The sequence below is a fragment of the Cyanistes caeruleus genome, chromosome 5, assembly GCF_971803275.1.
Source record: "Cyanistes caeruleus chromosome 5, bCyaCae1.hap1.1, whole genome shotgun sequence".
In the NCBI taxonomy this organism is placed as follows: Eukaryota; Metazoa; Chordata; class Aves; order Passeriformes; family Paridae; genus Cyanistes; species Cyanistes caeruleus.
In genome coordinates, this window is record NC_141705.1 from 45841284 (window position 1) to 45862657 (window position 21374).

The window sequence follows — 21374 nt, forward strand, 5'->3', positions numbered from 1 at the left end:
TAACATTTCCATATCAAAAAATCTAGAAGGCTTGCAAAATTTGAGACCTGCAACAAAAGAGCATCTACTCGATATATGGCTTATGCTATACACAGTAAAATAAATGGAGCAAATGAATGTTTTACAAGTGTGATGTTAGTATTCTGTAAAGGTTATTTCTCCATTAGAAAACCCTGATACTTAAAATGGATTCAGTGGGACTAATAAATTAGTCCAGTAGGTGTTAATCAATAATATAAATGAATAACCAATGGAAAACTGCCACTAGTATGCCAAAGGGGAAATCATCCAAGAATGAAATTGGTGCAATAATACAAGTGTATTGTATCCTTCAACAAATACATGTAAAGCATACTGGATAGGGACCAATTCCCAGTACAAAACTATGTGCTCCTTTAGATGGCCTCAAAATACTTAATTTTATAAGGAATCTTTATAGGATAGATTTTTTTTTTTTCCCCTAATTGTAAACACTGATATGTTGAATTCAAAGATGCACATATGCTGTTCTTGTGCACTGGATATTTTGTTTAAATTTTGTAGGGTTTCTCCCCCCCCGATTTAATTATTCTTGCAGACAGCTTTTTGCCAGAGCTCTGAAGCCTAGAAGAAAATCCCCGGAGATTTACATGAAAAAAGCTGGCGTTCCCTCTTATTTGCCTATTGAACACACTCACGGTGACAGATTGTTTGGATGGGCAAAGCCTATCCTGTTTTAACATCTGAAACATCTGTCCAAGATCCTCAGACAGTCTGCATGCATTTACAAAGCTCTGACTTTGCTCAGGTTTATAATACTTGTTTTACAGTGCTTACAGCACTGCCCACAGCTCCTGCAAGAGTTGAGCTTGCCGAATTTTGCCACTCAAAATTCCCTCTCAGCCACGAAAGACTAAATCTCCCAAGTTAATTTGGCTTTCATTTGTTTAAGATTTTTGGCAAAAACCCACAGAACACCTGGCACAAATTTTTATATTTAAAATTAAACCAGACACAAAATCTACATATGAAATTCTTGTAGTTATTGGAATTACTTCCTTTGATGACAGAGGAAGCTGAACTACATCTTTCATTTTCCAACAGGGAAAAATTAACTAACACCTTCTAGGATTATTCTTGTCCTTTGTATAAAACCTTTCCCCCACCACCACCAAACAACCACTGGCTTTTCTGGCCAATCCATTTCCACAACCTCTCATCCAGCAGTGCTAAAAGAGTGGCTGCCATAAAGCTGGCAGGCAGCAGGAATTTTGACTCAAGATTGGTAATACTGATGCTGAATATCTAGATTGTCAAAAGCCAGGTCAAAAATGCCTAAGATGTCCAGAAAAAAAATTTACATCTTGCAAGAGATGTGTTCATCAATATTTGAAAGTTTATCTTCCATGGAGCCTCAATGGCTACTTTTTTCCAACACTGGGACAATAAAACCCACATTCAGTAAACTTGATCTTTTAAAGCCTCACAGCAGTGTTATAGCCAGAGTTGTCAAAATTCATGCCTGTCTTGGAAAGTGCTAAGAAGCAGCTTGTCAGAAAGGGGATTGCTGGTACACAAAGCCCCAAACGCAGCCTCATGTCCAAAGCTGCCATCCTTCTCATGAGGGACAAATATTCTTCAGAGCAGCACTACAGTTTTACAGGTACTGATAGGCAATGCTAATCTCAGTGCCACAAAACCACATCACCACTCAACTCGGCCGATGTTCAAACCTCAGACGGGCTTTTCAGAGAAGTGTTGCCCTTACTGTTCATTCAGCAGCTGGCATCACCTCTTTGCATAGGGAATCTGAAGGCTTCTCTGCCTTATATTAACACACTTATTTTTAAAACCTATGTTTCTTTGGATCAGATAGGTGTGATAGATTATTTAAAAAATCAGGAAGCAAATAACAAAAGACAAAACAATACAAACCAATTAACACCTTGTCCATCTGAACTAGCTATACCAAAGAGTAGATATAAAGGCCCCCCACTCTAGCCCTCTATTATTTTCTAATCATCCCCAACACATGAAATTATATTGTAAAATCCTCACTGGAGAGAGTTTGGCCTCAACTCTAAGCTGTCTTTTTATTATGCTTCCTCAGAGGAGAAAAGCTGAAGCAGTAACAATTTTATATCACCTCCACATTTTCTCTCCTCTATCCCTGGGCTAGTCCCATGCACGGTAGCTCACACCCAGCTTCATATCGACTTAGAGTCCACTTCTAGCAGCCAGGAGTTCCCAGCACACTGAAATATCACAGCTTACTTACTTTTGCTCAGGAAAGGGTGCTTACACTGAGCAGGAAAGCAGAAGCCTTTTCAGGCTTTTTCAGGTGCCATCCTGGTGACCTTCTGTCAACAGAAGAGTCTTTCAGCCATGAGTTAAGCCAACATTACAGCTACTTCACACTACCAGGTAGCTGAGCCGAAGACCTGTCTGCCCATCTTGTCTGCAGTCTAGGAAAAAAAAAAGAAAAAAAAGAACAATAATAAAAAATAGGAGGCTTTTGACAGGCAGAACAAATAGTATGTTTTGTCAGTAACGCCATGTAAATCTAGCAATAGATATGATATGTTGACAGATGTAATAACGTGCAGCAGGAGCACAAGTGTGTCTAGCCCTCCCACAGGTATCCAGCAAGCTTTTCATACTCAGGTCTGCAGTGACTGGACACATGTGGCAGGTGCAGGAGGTTTTAAGATCGCTCCCACCTCCCTGCTGCTCACAGTGGTTTGTTGGCTTTATTTCAGGCATTCAGCAGACTCTGTAAGCCCTTCTAGGCTTGGAATTGATAGCTGCCAGACTGCACAAAAGAAGACGTTCATTAGAGTTGATACTAAGAGAACATCAGCACCCCATGTTTTTTAAATTCTGTTCTTCCCCCATCTCTGGATTTAGGAATAAAATTTAAAGCACTGTTCTTTAGGAAACACTGATTTTTATGGCTTCAAAACAAAACATACTATAACACATTCACAGAACGCTTGAAATGTTGGATAAAATTCTCCAGGTCATTAAGAGACATTAAAATATAATACATTTTTTTTCAGCCTTTTTAATACTTCAAATACTCTCCTCCAATTCAACTCAAAATTTGGGTTGATTTTTTTAATCAGTACTACAGATAACTGCCCCCATTCCCATCAAAGGTGATTGTTATAGCTTCCATGTCAACAGCTATTATAATAAAAATTGACTTGTGGGAAAGTATGCAATAGTCTCAGTACATTAAACCACAAAAAAAGTTAGAACATCCTAATCTATATATACCTGCCAGACTCATACCTATCAATCTGCTACTAAACTTCCAGATGATATGCAAATATGCACACTATTTCTAGCCAGCTTTCGTAACTTTTAATAAAATCCCTCTACAATCAAGAAATTTCAACCTATTTATTCTTAAATAAATAGGCATTGATTATTTTCTTCAGATATTAGATTCAGATTTTATGTTCATTTTGGAGGTAAAAACTAATATTTCAGTTGAACTGACATTCTTAACTACACATATGGCATTATAAAACAAAGCCCAGTAATGATGCCTTTCTTAATATCCATCATACAAATGTTCACTGCATAATTCCTGTTCTTTCCAGGAAAAACATGCAGTCTTGCTTCAGTTTCTTTTTAGTAAATCTTTGAGTCAAATTCAAATTATTTTTCTCAGTTTTTGTATCTCAAAAAACTGCAGTAGTAAATTTGATTAGTGTCAATTCTGGCCTTCCATAAAACTTCAAAGATTTCAGTAGGCAAGAGGCTAAAATAGGCTTAGGCCTATTCAGAACTGTTTTCAGACATTGTTAAAAAATATATCATAATTTTATGGTTTGCAGAATGATTTCCTGCACTTATTTAGAACTGCCTAAATAAGTGATAAGAAATGATCAGTTTTTAGCCTTCAGGAAGTGAAACAATTCAGAGCTAGAATAAAGCAGTCTCTCCAGCACCTCCAGTACAGCTGGTCTATACTATCCCCATTATTCATCATTTGAGGCTACAACAGATAAATAACAGACCATAAACTCAAACATCTGGACAATCTAACACATACCTTTCTTGGGATCCCCTTATAAATACGATTCACATTCTGGGTTTTTAGCAGAGTAAGTTAGGCACAACCTAACACACTGCCAGCATTACCCTGCTTCCATATTTACTAATTAATTCATAACGTTGATACATGAAGCCCATCCATTGTTTGAGATATGCATCACACTTTCTATACTTGAATCTATGTGCACTCTGGATATATATTTCTCTGAAGCAACCAACCACACATATATTCTTCAAAAAGCACTCAGATATCTAACTGCAACCTTGCTTGCGCTGTTGCCACACCATTGCAAGCCTTTCCCATCATTTTTATTTGACACTTGCTGTTCAGGTTTCAACTCCACCTGATCTGCAGTTTTCCCCAGATAATTCCACCCACAAAAAAAAAAAAAAATGCAGGGGAAAGCAGGTGTGAAACAATCCATCAGCCAAATAGTCAACACAGATTATTTACATCTGAAACCTATTAAACTGGTAAAGTCATAAAGGATAAGGAACTCCAAAATTGGAGCAGACAAATTCCTAAAATGTGCATGTAAGGAATAACAAAACATACGAATTTTAGCCTTTAAATAGATGGCTTTTTTGGAATTAACTTGATACAGCAAGTATTATAAGGTCAATAACATTCATGTTGTCAAAAAGGGAGAAAAAAAATTAACAAGGGAGTTTTTAGATGCAGGGGTTTTTATGTTCAGTGTATACACTGAATACACACCACCTATTAAGAGTCCCCAGTTTCCTCCTTCCTTTCTACTCACATACTTACCTCCCACAGACAGGCAGGTAACTCCTTCAGCCACTGCTTATTTGTTTTGCTGGGAGAAGTAGCAATATAACCAACCCTCCTTACAATTTCTTCCTAATTTGGTAAGCGATTAATCACCGACAAGAATCATGGCAATGTCCATCTCTTCAGTGGATTATGCTATCACTACAATAATTTACACTGCTAAGTTTATGTGTGGTTCAACTCACACTTCACTTAAATATTCAACTAATGAATGTTTTCCCCTCAATATTCCTTGCTGTAACAGCAGCCTTTCCAGATCACATGAAATCTCTGAAGCTACTACTTAACTCTACAGTAGCCCTAATGGATTAAGGTTTTTAAACCACCTATATCTTCCCAGCTAAAAAGAAGTGAAAATAAAGTAAAATTTGGACATTACTTGATCCTCCATATCTTTCCTCCTACGAAGTCCCCCACAGCACACACACATTGAACTGAACTCTGCACAAATAAGATTCATGCAATGACATTTGTTAATTCAGTCTGCAGTAGGAGCATCTGTCTGAAAATAGGTATAGAACATCCAACCACAGCCAGATTTGGACCTACATTTAGTGTATAATCTGTGTCACACTCTGTGGTGGTACAACCACAGCCACACCATGATTCTCTGAACTACTTAAGACACTGCTTCCTGACACTCCTTGAGGATACAGACCAATGAGATTATTTACCCGATTCTGTCACATCATGGAGTTCATGCTCAGAAATCTGTGGCAGGTAACATGCTCTCCATTCTATATAATTTACAGCAACCAAAGGGAAGCATTTCAAAGGGAAGCATTTCAACATCCCTTCTCCAAAAGATATTGGCCACATTATAGACAAAATAGATTATCCCTCAGAAATATGACATCTAGCATTGCTTGAAGTCAAATTTGAAAAGAAAAAAACCTTTTACTGCTCTACATGACAGAACTTTGGTCACTACAAGACATCCAAGCAACATAGAATTGACCCCTAAAAGCCGGCGTGACATTCTGACAGTGATGCATTGCTGTTCCTTATGTCAAGGGAGTGCACATCAGCAGCTGGCTGATGCAGGAATTGGACACACATCCTTTTGCTGGAATACATCCTCCTTACAGGCCTTGCCTTCATTCCAGCCTGTCAGGAGAATTTCTTCCACTGCACCCAGACATATTGCAAGTGTTTTGCTTGTTTGATGAAGCAGCAACTCTTCATTTGTTTCCTCCCAGAGTGCAAGATGCAGCCCCAGGGAAACTTCCTTGTACATCAAGCATTCATATATGAAAATGTAATTTAAGGCAACTATTTAAATAATAAGCAAAGCTACAAGACTCTTAACAGATGTGGTTTGTAAAAAGCTGACCTAGCCTTATGGGACACTTTCCACTTCAAATATGCAGAATCAAGATTCCACATAGAATTTTTTCATAAATTTAGTTTGATATGTTTAAAATACATAGTTTATGACAGCTCTATTATGAGAATGAAAAAAGCACTTTAAAGTGTTGTTGAATATTGGAATGTAAATCTCAGAGCTCCTTATCTTATGAAGTAAGTCTTGTGTGCATAAAACACAGTTCAAGTATTTCCTAGAAAACTGATGACAAATCCAGGTGTAATCTTCAGACAAAGTCATTTCAGATGCCTAATGCCTGTAAAATTATAGCTGTGCCTGGTCTTAAATTTGATGTACTTTCAACATATCTATTAAAAAAATAGTTTTCAGGGTCTTCTAATTCAATAAAAAAAAAAATTGATTCAGCATGCATCTTGGCATAAGAATGTTTGGACCAGACTATACAAGCAAGTACCCACAGACAGAGGAGAGTGAATTTTCCTTTGATCATAGGGTCCAGGCTCTCTCCCTAAAAAGAGGATATTTGTATTTACAAAGTTCTATTTCTATCCTTCACATACATGGAATCAGTTTCAAGAGAACAGCAAGCAACCTGCATTTTTACCTACCTGCCCTGTAAGTCAGCACTGGACAACTGAAGAACAAAAGCCCTCTTTCCACAGTAAGGTGAAAAGCATGTAGAAACTCAAGCAGTATTTTTTAACATGTTTAAAAGAGTAAAAATAAAAATGAGCTCTTAAAAAAAAACCTGCCAAAAAAACCCCCAAGAACCTAAAGCCTGTTTCTAAGAGACATTTTCTTGATATGTAATATTACTTTAAAGCTAAAATAAGAGCCATTTAGCTACTGTACTAAATTCCCCAAATTACTATTTTTTAAACTTGATCTAGAAAAGAATAAGAGGCTGGGCCACCCTGATGAGGCCTTCCTGCTGGGCTTGGGCAAAGGAATAACGTAAATTGAGAAGCCGGATCTGATCCTAAAAACTCTTTTCAACAACATGAGACTCTGGCAAGAGCAAAGGGATAGGCTGGCTGGTTATTTTAGCCAATGCACATGTGCTACTGCCTGCAGCTCACAGCTGCTGAATTAGGCAGTGGGAGCAAAAAGACACATGGGCAGGCATCTTTAAGCAGAAAAAGATACAAGCAGCAACGTTTGGACTCGTATTTCAAATGCACCAGTGTCTAGCAGCTCTCCAATCCAACATCACAGCAACGGGCACCACTCTGCTTTCAATGTGCCCAGCCACAAATTAAACAGAGAAGTGTTTGCCCACTCCACAGTATGGCACCCTAAGAGAGTGCCAACTAAATTAGGATTAGGGTTTCACTGGCTCTGGAAGTCTAGGAGGAAGAGAAGCAGCTGTGGTTGAGATGAACATGGGTACCCAAAAAACAGTGATCCTCATTCCTGCTCTATTGTATGTTTTTAAGCACAGTGAAAAACCACCTTCCAGAGATTAAACCGATGGCATAGTGGAGAGAAGGCTAATCTTTCCCACAGCCCACCATTCGGGGTTTACAACGTAACTGAAGAGACAAAGTGCACACAAGCGTGACCAAAAAATTCCACAAAGAAAAGAAATAGCAGGGATAATTATAAATACCCACATGTAATCTAACTATAGGAACAACTCAAGTAACAACCAAATCATATTAAAATCAGCAGGAGACCAGAAGGAGAAGGGAGGGCTCAGCTCAACTATTTGGTGTTGTTTAACTTTTGTCAGTTTCAAATGCCCTTTACAGACATCCATCTTTCTTTTTACAACAGCCCCTTTCTATTATTTTTGTGGTTCTGAAGAGGAGCAGGGGGTCTGCTAAGAAGATTCCTGCTCATTTCTATGTGCCAAACATAAGCCATAAACCAAATTATGTTTTTCCACTGTTTTTGGAGCTGTGCTCTAAACAGCAACACTCCCCCCCAACTATAATGCTCACATACCTCAACCCTCACCTCAACAACAATCACATATGACATGAGTTCTCTGTCCTTCTGTCTCTGCCAGGAGGCTTCCATGACCTGAGATGTACTTGGGACATTGCCAGATGGCTCGTCTCCTACCCTTTTATTTGTAGCTAGCAAAGGTATTTTAATAGAATGTACAGACTCTTTACTATTCACAGTTGGCATTTAGATCTTCGCCTTGATGAGCTGTGTATCAACAGCCAGGCACTGACTCACCAAAGAGCTCCTAGCCTTTTTCAGAAATCAGCACATTGTCACAGAAGGCAAAAAAAAAACCCAAAAAAACAAAATAAACCCCTATATTTGAAATGGTAACTAAATTTTGCTATTCAGAACTAGATGCAAATCCAGTCCAGAGCACTGACTGAACAGCCTACAGTTAAGTCAAGTGATGACACAATCCCAGGTTTCGCTATGGTAGGTTGTTTGGGTGGGTTTTGAGGGCTTTGTTTGGGGTTCTTTTGGGAGTGGGGTATGTGTTAATTTTTAGCAATGTAATTGAAATGCCTCTTTTACAATTGAGAAACACTTAAAACCTAGTGGGCAGTCAAGATTCATTTCATTTTAGTAGATAGCTGTCCAAGTTCTGCTTTCTCTCTTCCTCTCCCAGGTCCTTTTCATCATCACATTATTATGCTGTATCAGTTAACATAAATAATTCCACAGCAGCTAAGTCTCCAGTAATTTATCATATATCTCACTAATGAGAAAATTAAGATAAGCTGACATATTTTACCAAGAGCAAATTTAAGATACCATCTCAGTTGTTTTATACACTTAAATACACATTTTACATGAAAAAGCCTATCCCAGTGCTGTACAAGTGTACTGCACCAGACCCCTGTGCCTACAGGACCTGCAGTAATTGGGTACCACATCTAATCAAGCATGAAGAAAGGCTTATGTGCCTGGAAATTCGTCTTTTTTATCCTCCCCATCCCAACTCAGTCACCTGACAGGCAGGAAAGGCACGTTTATTTGGGAGAAATAACATACCACCGCTGCATTTAATCAAGTCTAATGAGCTTGCTTTTTTCTATTTTTCTTTAGCAGCTGCATTTTTTTAATGTGTGAGGTTCCTTAATTGAAAAAGGCCTCTCTATTGCAAAGGCAACAGTCTGTAGATCTCTACATCTCTTGAAGTATCCTCTACACTTACCCCATTAACTGACCACAATTAATACTAAATTTACAATTTTTTTTTCAGATAAGCATGGATACTTCACTTCTACACTGTAGCAACTGAATAAAACACAGGAACATACTGAATCTATAGAGTCTCATATTTCATGAATCTCCATAAATGCAAGTAAAGTCAAGACAGTCCATGCTCAAAGACAGCACAACCTGAATACAGATTTATCCTTTGTGTGATTAAATACAGCAGTACTTCTAAAAGCAGCATCCTCAAAATACAAGTGTTATCAAAGAAAACATGGAAGTACAGGAAAGTATTAGCAAGTCACTAAGTAAAGAGCATGGTGTCCAAATAGAATAAGCACCAGTAACAAACTAACCACAGAAATATCGTACCCTTAGAGGAACCATCGCATTACCTTCATGTTAAAAACCAAGCCCAAACACAAGCACACAGCCCTCCAAAGACAGCCTAGGAATGGCTGTGTAAAGACAAATTATTCAGGTTCACTCCACTCTGAGCAACAAAATAACTGCTATTTCTCTAAAATAGTTCGTGCTTCATTTAAAAATAAAAGATACTCTCTTCTGTGGTACAGGACTATGAAGCACCTGCCTTCAAGTTTCTTTGAAACTTATGAAAGTCTGAAGAAAGAAATAGACTTAAAAAACACTATGGACAAAGTTGCCCAGAACAGAAGATGTGATGGCCTCACTGATCAAGAGGAGCCTCAAGATGTTCTGTAACAGGAAGCACAGAAGTCCAAATATCAAGATCATCCAAAGCTCTCAATTCCATGCCTTGCAAACTACAAACAATATGGTTTTTATTAAAAATACATAGACATTCTTTCAGCATATTTTCACTTGAGACTCTGCTGCATTCACAACCAATTCCACCATTCCAGTTTCTGTGGTGTTTTTGTCAAAAGATGTCAGTTGTTTTCCAGGTAAATCTGCTCTATCCACAGCATTTCAAATATTCACCAATCACTTGCTTTTAAATGTACACATAGTGTGCATATATATATATATATTTCTATGTTTTTATGTTGTACCTGGTGTTTGATAGGAATACTGTACTTGGAAACAAGTATTTACATCACAGTATCTACTAAAACTAAAACTTGATAACTGGTTATCACATAGCATATAATGAAGTCAAGAGATGAGTTTTACATGCAAGTCCACAGAAAAATTTGAAGAACTCAAATTTAAGGTATCTGTTTAAGTTGTAAAGAAACTTGAGGGGGTTAAGTAAACCATTACAATCAGCAAAATTGGAGTATTCCTGCAACTTTCATCTTTATCCAAAAGCAACAGTCTAGTAGAGGGTGGTTTTAATATAGTCAGTACATACTCTCCTAACAAGTTAAGATACATATACACAGATGTATAGAACACCAAAGATGAAACTATTTAGGAGTGAATGCAGAGGTAATGAGCTTAAATGCTGAAGTTAGGCCAAATTCCATTTTTATTTGTAGTATACTCTATGAGAAAAATCAAATTTTTCAAGTAAAGCCACAATTTTTTTTTTTTAAATACTCCCACTATTCTTGGCTGAAGAATCTCTCCTGGCCAGAGGACAGACTAAAAGCAAACCAGAAAAGTCAATTATAAATATGCCTGCTATGATACCAGATTAAATGGACTGCACTTTTTTGTTGGGAATTACCTAGAGTAGCATGCATCCTCATTTTACTTTTGGCTTGAGTACCTCCACTAGCCTGCACTGCAAACCCTTCCTTTTCATTCAGCAATCTTAACACATTTTAAGCAGATGTATTGTCAAACATATTACATGCCAATCTGTTTATCATTAAAATGAAAAATCAATATGTCCAATTCAAGCGTAAACAGGAGTTGAATGTTCAAGCTGTCATTGAAGATGACATATAATTATTGAATATGATTTGTACTTTGCAAATTATTATTTCCTGAAAATGAAAACAGACAGTAGCAAGGAACTTTTCACAGCAAGTCAGTATAGTGCCACTTATGGCCAGGGAATTAATTTTATGAATGCAGAAAGATACCTATGCAGCCAAAAGAAGCAATGAGAAAACAATCACTATTAAATTTAATCATTATGTATGTTTAGCTGATGAGAGAACATGTAACTTAATGTTACTGGGCTGAGTCCAGACTTTTATTCAAAACAGGAGTACTGAAAATAAGAACTTTAAAAAATACTATGAGGTTTCAGTTCCGGACCATTAATTTTTCAGTCAAATCAAACTATCATTTAATTGAATCCTTATGCTAAAACTTGGATTCTACAAGAAAAATTTGAAACTAAAGCACATATAATATAATTTGTTATGTTGAGCTATTCAGCCCAACATGTCTAGAAAAAAAAAAAGAAACTCAAAATAACATTAGTCTGTTTTCTGTGATGACACTGAACTAATAACAAAAGGAAACTAAACTTGGTCCTGGCCAAGAAACTAAGTCCTTAACTACCACTGCTTTCTAACAGATGCTTAATTTTAAAACAAACTTGTAAAATGACAGAAAATACTCATCAGGAATACAATATCCATCGGTATGTTACTTGGGACACCCACCTCAAAAAGAAAATTAAAGACATTTCACAAGCAACTGACAACCTTTGGATTCCTCTTTGAGCCTTTCAGGCTTGTCTGAAAAAGGAAAAAAAAAAAAAAAAAAGCTTGCCTTTCAGTTTCAGGAGGAGTACATTAGTAATTTAGAACAATTTCTAAACAAAGAAAACTATCTCTAGAACAGTGTCAAATCAAATATTTAAACACTATGAAGATTGAGAAAGGGGCCACTCCACTTTCATTCTTTTAATTCTATACCAAAGGAGAATTTCAATTCAGAAAAGGAAACAGGAGTTCTTCCTCTGGTTTTGAATTGCAGTTTACAGAAACGTCCAAATCTGGCATTTTGGGGGGCTTAAATAAACATTTTGTTCCTTCTTGAATCCCATAATTCTTAATCTCTTCCACTACTGAGTCACTAGTTAGCACCAGCTGCATAACGAAAGAAAAAAGGCCCTCCACGTCATTCAGCTAACCAGCTGTGAACTTTTTCAGACAGACAAGGACATGCTGAAAGTATATGGCAGCCTTCAGCTGGGGAGCTGAAAGTATCCTGGTTCTGCTGAACAGTTGACAGCTTCCATTTGCACATGAACCAAAGCATCTCAGTCTTAAAATAGCCTTGGTGCAGCAGAAACCATCTAAGATTTCAAACAACGATAGAGAAATCAGTATGCTGCCAGGTCATAAACGTTAACAGACACCCAAAATCCCATTTATTCTTCCTAATAGCAGTCCTATGGACAAGGACAAAAGGTAAGTGTGTGCTGGGGAGGAGGAGTGAAGAAGACAAGAAAAAAGAACAGTGTTCTAATTACAGTTAAATCATTTGTTGTGTTCTTCACCAGTTACTGGGTTCACAGCTGCAGACTACCAAAAACATGAGGTATCTCTATTTTACAGATAGGAGAAAACATTAGACTCTTACTTCAACACTTTCCCCTGTAATGATCAGCTAGGATATATTAAAAGTAGCATTCTTATCATAATTAGACGATCAGGAGGAGTAAGTTTTATAACCCTTCCACTCCACTGTATCTTTATTTCATTGACACTAATAAGAATGCCAAACATTTAGCACATCTACAGATTGTACCAGATATATCAGAAATTAAGCACCTGAGCACTAATTTTGACACTTCTAAACCTACTCTTATTACATCTCCCTCCTTCCCCTCAGGTCAGACTTTTTACAAAACTGACAGGTACGTCATTTTTGTACATTACAAGTACATTTAACAAACCCTCAGAGATGCAGCAGTCTCCTGATACTCACTTGGTATTCCAACCTACACACAAAAAAAAATTTCTTTTCAAATAGTGTGTGTTGAATTAGCACAACCAGTTTCTTTCATTCAGCAAAAACACACAGACATGCTTTAATCTCAAAAAGAATTTTTTTTTTACATAATTGAAACAAAAGCCTTTGTATAATGTGACAGTTCAATAATGTAGAAATCCAAGGTTTGCTAATAATCTTTTAAATACTAACCTGCTAATTTCAAAGTTCCCTAACACATTAAAACTCAGCTTTACTTTGTCAGTAAACAGCATCTCTTATGCTACTGCTAAAACTGTCTAACCTTTAATAAGGGAACAGTGAAGAGTTTGACATATTCAAGATGGTAATAAAATAAGAAAGATAAAGCTAGCTAATTTTTTCTGTTACTTGCTTATAAAACTAGGGCACAATTCTCTTGTGTATACATTTACATATATTCACTATGCTAACACTACTAAGTCCAAAATGTAGCAAGCTGAACACACTCAGTACAGTATCAAAGAAATTGATAGTAAAACCAGAAAGGAGGAGGAAAGAAAAAGAGACTTAATTTGCCTTCTTTTCATAGGATGAAAAAAAGAAAACAAACCACAAGACCAATGAGTTGTAACAATGAGCAGAAACAGACATGCAAACATTCCAAGTCCCCACCTTCCCTTGAAAACCTCATGCTGGGTAAAGAGCTAAGCAAAGGATAGCTCAAACAAGGAAGGATATTATGACTTTATACAGGGGAACCTCTACACAGAGTAATTGCCAAGTGTAGGACCAAAAGAAAGTGTGAGACTACAGAAAAGCAGAAGATTCATGCTTAGATGAAGTATTGGCTAGTAAGACGAGTCCACAGGTTTTTATCAACCACAGTTAAAATCCTCTTTACCATAGGTCATCATAGTCCACTCCTTAAGCATGTGTACACTTCCTAGCTCCTATTCTGTTATATTAGGCAGTCAAAAATCAGTTAGCATTCCACCAGCAAGGAGAGGATGGTTCCCTCCAGTTTGTACCATGCAGTTTCTAGAAGACATAAACTAACTTACCACCCACACAATAAAGCCACCCAAGAAACAGAGAATTTAGGCTAAGACATCAGCTCTGTGGATTTGAGGTATTCACAGCATGCCTTCTTGACCTGAGCTACCTAGCTTTAAGGACTTTCCCTGGATATGAACCCAAACCCATGATAATGATAATTCATTAACAGGAATTATTTAGAAGTCTGAGTAACTAAACATTACCTCAGTGGAAGGGAAAAAAAATCTTCAGCAAACATCAAATCCATCAAAAGATCCAGAAGTATCAGATTTTTCTGATAAATATATATATACACACACACTTACACTAAGCTTTAGGATAGGAAAGGAAGAGACAGGTGGCATAGAAGGAAAGTGGATGGAATTGCTGAAACCAACATTCCCTCCACAATGAATTCTTGGGATGGAGCAAAGATTCTCTAAATCTTCAGCTCCCCAAGACAAAGAGGCCTTCAACCCCAGCAAAAATAATCCTCCCAGAGCTGGTATTTAAAGTGCCAACACCTGACTGGAGTTAACAGGTGATAGCAGTTATGGAAATGGTGCTGTTGATTGCTATTCTGTGTTTTCCTCACACTGCCTCTTGTGAGACTAATATTTTTGGTTGCCTGTAATAATGCAAAATTTTAGCTGGGAAAGCAGCATTTTCTGTGTGGAAACATCATTCTAGGAAAAAAAAGTCAGCCTTTAATAAGCCTGGAGCCTATTGAAAGAAGAGAAAGATGAATTTTTTTGCTCTCCTAAAATTTTAGATGGAAAAAAAAAAACCTCTTCTTCAGTAATATGTAGCATATGGATTAAGGTAAGGTTCTGCATTATGATGAGTTTTCTGCATCCCTAGGAAAATGCATAAGGTTAAATTCTAATCCTTGTATAAACTGTATGTAAACATTTCCAGAATGGAAACCTGGAGCAAATATGTAAGACCAAAAATCTGGAAAGCTGATGTAGAAGAGAGAGAGCAGAGAAACAAGGAAAGTCTCAAACAGCAGGTCCTCTGGCAGAGTAATGGAATGGGAAGATCACAATCAACTCTGTAGTTCATCCTTCCAAGGACAGGAAAAAAAGCACCCTTCAGGAAGGCCTAAATGATGTGAAGACTCCCTCCTTTTGTATCATCGTATCACCTGCAAATACAGGGTTACTTACTGCTTGTACCGCAGCTCAGCAGGCGTGATAAACAGCCCAAAAGTGAAACGTGTTGTGCTTCATTGTGCTTCAGCAGATTAGGAAAACCCACAGACAGGTTTTCTAAAGAAACTGGCTGTCATTCGACACCGTCTGGGTAGCCGCAGCTTCCACTCCGTGTGAACTGACACTGACTGGCCTTTCCAGGTACCAGGCAGGGACGGAGTTTGGCTGGCAGTGACTCTGCTGCCCATCATGCTCGTTTCTGTGCTCGTTGTGAAGCTTCAGCCTGCCCAGGCACTACAAAAATCCTTACCTGTTTGTTCACAGGAAAATTTCTGCCATAGCAGCAGCTGCAACTCTTGCTTAAGTATCTGGAAATCTTTTTTCTCACCCCCCTGTCTGTGAAGTGCCAAGGAGGAGCCCAGCTGTTCACCACTGCATTGCTGATTTCTTTGGAAAAGCTCAGAGAAGCAACAAGTGGGATGCTTTCCTTTTCTGAGGGAGAAGAGGAGCCTTTATAACTGGGGACAAAAAAACCAAAAAAAAACCAAAAAAACCCCCCAAAAAAATACCTCAGGACTTTTCACTGGTCCCTTGCCCTGTGTGAACTCAAGAATGTTAAAATCATCCTGCTCACCGTATTTTGAGCCTTTCTCTGCCATCTTGCAGCTCTCACAGCTGCAGAGGGAGTGTCTCTGCCTATCACCCATATTTCAGGCTTCTCATCTTTTTGCAGAGGAGTGCAGTCTGCTACTGAGCACACTCAAAAGAGATCTTATCGTGCCTTTTAAAAAGATTTTTCTCCCGAACCAAGCAAAGGGGGAGTGGCCAATGTCATCTATATTCTTGCCATGTTTCATAGCTCAAACATCAGATCGCTCATGCTGTAACGCAGTTTATAAAGTGTGTTTGGAGGGAATGAAAACAAAGCAAAAAATTTGGTGGGTTTTTTTCTTTACTGCTTGCAGATCAAAAGGCTTACATGCCATACTTTCACCACAAAGCAAATGTTTGTGCTAAGTAAACTCCCAACCATCGAGATTATAATGAAAGCACTAACAGCAATTTTTGTTGACCTACAGCTCACTTATAATCACAGGTATATTCAGTAGCTTTTAAAATCTGAGAAGACAGAACTAACTTCCAGGCTGTTCTTATAATGCAGTGTTTTTTGACCCTCTCTGCTATAATTTGGGTTTTCCTTTCATGGGAGGGTAATTGCCACAAAGTTTTCACGGCCCCTTTCGTTCCAAGTGCTCTAGGGCAAAAAGAAAAATCAGTTAAAGAAAAATAGACTGTGTGAAAATGTTTGATCTCAGAAATCAGGAGGGAAAACAATAACCAAAATGTGCTATAGCTACTCAGTAGCAGGCAGAGACAGATAAATCAGCTGCAGAAAGATCTCCTTCAGTCTCCACCAGTCTGCCAAATTTAAAAGGTCGCTTTCCTTTCTCCCTAAAGTTTACATGGGGAATACATTCTTTTAAATAGTACAATGCTAAACAGGGAAAGGCAGCACAACTCTTATCCCCAGAAACAGTGGCATGAGTAAACCCTGCCCAGGATGGTAAAAGCTTGCAAAATAAGGCCAGTAGAGACCAGACAGGAAGAAAAGTGAGATAAGCAGGTGTGTGAAGAGTTCAGTCATGAGATCAATGGCTGTAGACACAACAAGCAACTCCACAAACATGTGTTCCATGAGGGTTCATGGAGCATCCTAGATGGTGTCAAAGGTAAAGGGATGACCCAGCTGGATGGAGAACTGGTTTATGTGGCATGCTCTCCTCAGAAGACCCTGTTGACACCACCATCAAAAGCAGCTGGGAAGAAGGCTGCCTCTCACTGCACCGAGCTGCCTCTGTGTTCAGCAGGGTGGTACAACCTGGTGGAACCAGCAGACAAACTGCTCTCCTGGTAAGCAAGATTCCTGAAAGCAGAGAAATATGGGGAAGAAACCTGCCAGCAAGCTCTCGTCTTCTGCTTTCTTGTCTGCTGGAGTGATTTGAATACACTCATTCCCAAAACCAAAAATTTCCCCAAAATTAACACTATTTCTTGTCAAGTTTGACCTCAAAGTGAGTATTTTCCTCTGCCTGGGGAATATTAAGACACTCCTTCAGTTTATCTATAAACTTATTTTTCAGCTTAAGTGTTGGACTTTGTGGGGTTTTTTTAACCTGGCAATATTTCCAACTCTATTCTTTATTTTATTATATTCACATTCTGCTTCCAAACACTTTTTGGTAAGCTGTCCAAACATGCCTAAAAATATGGCTTTTCATAATTGCCACAGTGTCATCAAGAGCCTTTTTACCTAACCTGCCACATCAAGCTAACCATAAATTTGAATAACAGATCACATCATAAATTCCATCAGAACAAATATTTTTCTGAAAGCATTCAACATCTTCTCTGATGGAGGTCAGAATAGCTCCATATAAAATTAGGGAAAGTAGGGAAGCAGCCCTCAGCTGGTAAAGAAAATTTAGCACCACGTCTCCAAGTGCAATACTTTTTAAAGCAGTGTCTAATAAGGAGCCAGCACTTGGACACAGTATATTACAGTGAGTAAGAGAGCTTGGCCACGCTCCCAGACAGAGAACAACCCACCGGGTGCTGCCACCTTTGCCCTTCCTCAAGCGATTTTCCCAAATGCCACTTAATACTTTAACCTTCCTAAAGCATGGAGATTTTCCAAAGGCTAGGACACAGCCTGACCAGCCATTCTGGCCACCCAGCAGCCACCCTGGGTTGGTGGGAGTGTTGCTGAGGAGCTGGCACAGGAGCAGCAAGTCCTTCCCAGTGAGTCAGGAAGCTCCCCTCACAGCGACAGGGCTTTCCCAGGCTGTCCCAGCTAAACAGCTGGGCTGCTGTTAAGCTCTGTTTCCCTTGCTTTCAGCCAGCTCCTCAGGCACTGAAGCTTGTCTTGACTCTGGCCACATCCTGTCACCTCACACCAAAGAGGACGGCAGAGACAGGTGTCCCTTCCAGCATGAGAGCAAGGCCTCCCTGTGCTGGGTGGGATTTTGTCCTCCTTCTCCTCACCCCACTGCCAGCAGGGATTGTGATTCCCTGCAGCCCTGGGTGGGTTTGTACGTGTTCCAGCCCTGGCTGAGGAGGCACGGCAGTGGCTGCAGTGAGGCTGCTGTGCAGTGGCCCCGCAGGCAGCCATGAGCGGCCCAGGGCCTGCCACAGCCAGCTCCAGCCGTCTCCAAAGGCCAGGTAGCGCGACAGTCCTGCCGCCTCCCAAAACCTGACTGTACATCCCAGAAACTCATATCAGAACTTCCAAGCACACACAACACCCCTTCCCAAATATTCTTACCGAAAAATCCCCCACTGGCCAGGACAGAAGATGCACTCCAGGGCCTTCCATGGTGAGGGGGGGCAATTGCGTTGCGGGACTGAGGGTGTGGGGGACCCGCATGAGGGCAGGGACAGCCCAGGGAAGGCAGAAAGGAGACAGAAATTCCTTGCTTTCTGTAAGGAATGATATGAGATCAGATACAGACAGTATTTTCAGTGTGCATCTACCTTTTCAGCCACGTGCAGCTCAGCAAAGATAGCAAGACCCAGGAATGGATCGATTGCACATCATCACACTGAATGATCATGAAATCATGTGTGAGAGGAGAGCAAAGTCCAAGTAATGCACATTTACTTCATCTGCTTCAATCAGCTTCATCACAACTCTGTTGTGCCCAAAGGAGGAAAGAGTACTGTTTTGTAACAAAACCACAATATACAGATAATTTAGGGTCATTCTGGCATTTTTCTCCCCCTCCTCCTTCAGAAGCACTCAAAAGCCACAGCCAGAGATCACACATTGAAAGTGGAGCATTTTGCAGTTTGAGAGATGGACTGGCAGCAACAAAGGCAAGTGAGACACAGGAGAAGCAGTCACTTGATGAACATGACAGAGGCTCCCTGAAGAGGGTGAGCACAAACACTGTGGCATGAGGGATGGGTCCCTCCGTGCTGTGACAGACAGGAGGTGTGACACCTTGCCTGATTTCCAGATGAAAGTGGCAGGGAGACCGTGACACTCCAACACTGGCAGCACTGTTGTAGTATAGTACCTGTTTTTTGAAAAATGTGACATCCCCTTCAGCCTACACCTGCAGCACTTACCAGAAGGTCTAATTTTACCAAGTATGGATGAAAAAAAAAAAATAATCAATTACACAGAAATCCTGGGTTTCCATAATCTTTGGAAAAGATTTTCAAAGCAAGAGAGTCATGTCAAAAAAAAAAATCCAAGTGGCACCTCTTCAAGGGTTTGTCTACTAAACTCCCAAATCTTTCAAATTTGAATCCAGCTCCTGTAAGATAACAAGGGGTTGTTTCATTCATTCCCATTGCTACAGCATGATGCTGCTGAGAAGGAAGTTCAACAGCAATATTGCAAAGTGTCAAGCATGGAGGGGGTGGCAGACTGGATGCAGGATGCGAGCAAGCTATGAGCAGAAAATTTCAGTCACAAATGACTGAATGAATGTTAGGCTGTCTAATTTCTACTAATGGGTGGTGACATCCTATGAAGCAGAATTTTGAGGAGCTGAGGCTCAACAGAGAGAGTGTAAGACTCAGGTACAATAATTTTATGTCACCACACCCAAGCAGGGACCCACTGGAAATGGGAAGGGGGGGCAGACACCGAAAACAGGGATGTCATCAGCCTTTGTTGATGGGCAGATGTGATCTGGTGGGACTGGCATTTGCTTGGAAAGGACAATGCCCCCTCAAAGCTAACAAGAGTACAAAATGCTAAGCAACAGCCTGCTGGGCTTTCACAGCCTGGGTCCAGTCACTGCTGTGAGGTGGACAGAATCAGATGCCAAAATAGCTGCTAATCCCAGCCCTCAGCTTTCTGATACTAAAATAAAGAACCACACATGGGATGGGTTGGGGGGCGGGGGGGAGAGGGAACAGAAAGAGAAAAGGGGAGTGGGGAAAAATGATGCATATAAAGGATGGGTTTTGCTTTGTCCTGCAGAAACAGCAGCCAGAGTAGGAAGAAGGAATGTGCATTTGTGTGTTTGTACACCATGTGGGACAAAAGCAGTGTATTTCTCTTCAGCCAAGAGCATGCTGTCATCTGTCAGCATTGTATGCCTGTGTACAAGCAACACCAAACATTATTTGCCTCCCAGTGCCTTCAACAATATGTTTTTCATGTCGATTTCCTCATCTGAATTTTCTTTTTTGCTCCCCTGCTTGGAGTGTATACATCCAGTTTTGATGACACTCTAACAGCTGGCTGCAGACAAGTCACAGGCTTGCATGTCTGGCCGAGTGTAACACATGAATGTGCACACACACACACACACACACACACACACCCGTTGTCTTGACCTCTCTCCCCTTCTCCTCTGAGATCTGCTGCATTTGAAGTGTTTTCTTTAGCAACTCCCTTCCCAGGCTCGCCTCCCTGGCCCACGGAGGGCTGTTCCCCAGACCTGCTTTCGGTCTGGGCGAAAGAAAGGGGGCTCCGGGGGATGCTCGCAGCCGTGGCAGCCGGGAGGAAGCGCGGTTTCCCTCCGCTGGCCCCTCCGCAGAGCCCCGCGGCTGCTCCGCGCCCGCGGGATCCCTGGATCGCTGCGCCGGCAGCCCGAGAGCTCGGGCCTGGGGGAGCAGAGGCTGGGGCGGGACGGATGGGGTCATCTGGGTGCAGAGTTGCGGCTACCGAGGTGGGAACAGGAGACACGGAGAGTTTCTGAGTGGTTAAACAAGTTCGGATAAGCAAACTCTGTGCTGTCAAATTTCCCCCGCCCCCCGCCGCTCTTCTTATCCACCCCCCACCCCCCTACCCCCCGGTTTTTTCCCTTTTTTTTCGCCCCCCTTTTTTCCTTTTTTCCCCTTTTTATTATTTTTAAGGCAGTTGATGTGGTAATTAAGAATTTGGTGAGAGCCCGGTCAGGTCACCTCGTTTCTCAGATCAGAGCCCCATCAGAAATTCTTTCAAGTGTCCTTCTGCGTCGCCAAAGATGACAACAGCAAATCAATAAGTGCTTGAAATGAAAGGGGTTGCTGGCTAGCCCCGAGGCTACAGATTTTCGCACCGCCGGTCCTTTTTTTCTTTCTTTCT

General features: G+C 40.2%; 2 long non-coding RNA genes across 2 annotated transcripts in view; one reads left to right on the forward strand and one right to left on the reverse strand.

The window, feature by feature from the left end:
• The window catches only part of LOC111927785 (uncharacterized), a 36565-nt gene extending 21943 nt beyond the window's left edge, over window positions 1-14622 (reverse strand). The window contains exons 1-2 of the long non-coding RNA XR_002863756.2: window positions 14360-14622; window positions 2258-2444 (exon numbers count right to left, since the gene is read on the reverse strand). This is a non-coding gene — a long non-coding RNA (uncharacterized LOC111927785). The remainder of the gene's footprint in view (window positions 1-2257; window positions 2445-14359) is intronic.
• A 52-nt stretch (window positions 14623-14674) lies between these two features.
• On the forward strand, window positions 14675-18772 carry LOC147653078 (uncharacterized). Its single transcript, XR_015287610.1, has 3 exons — window positions 14675-14957; window positions 15054-15490; window positions 15614-18772. It is a non-coding gene; the product is annotated as an uncharacterized LOC147653078 (long non-coding RNA).
• Window positions 18773-21374: the final 2602 nt, after the last annotated feature.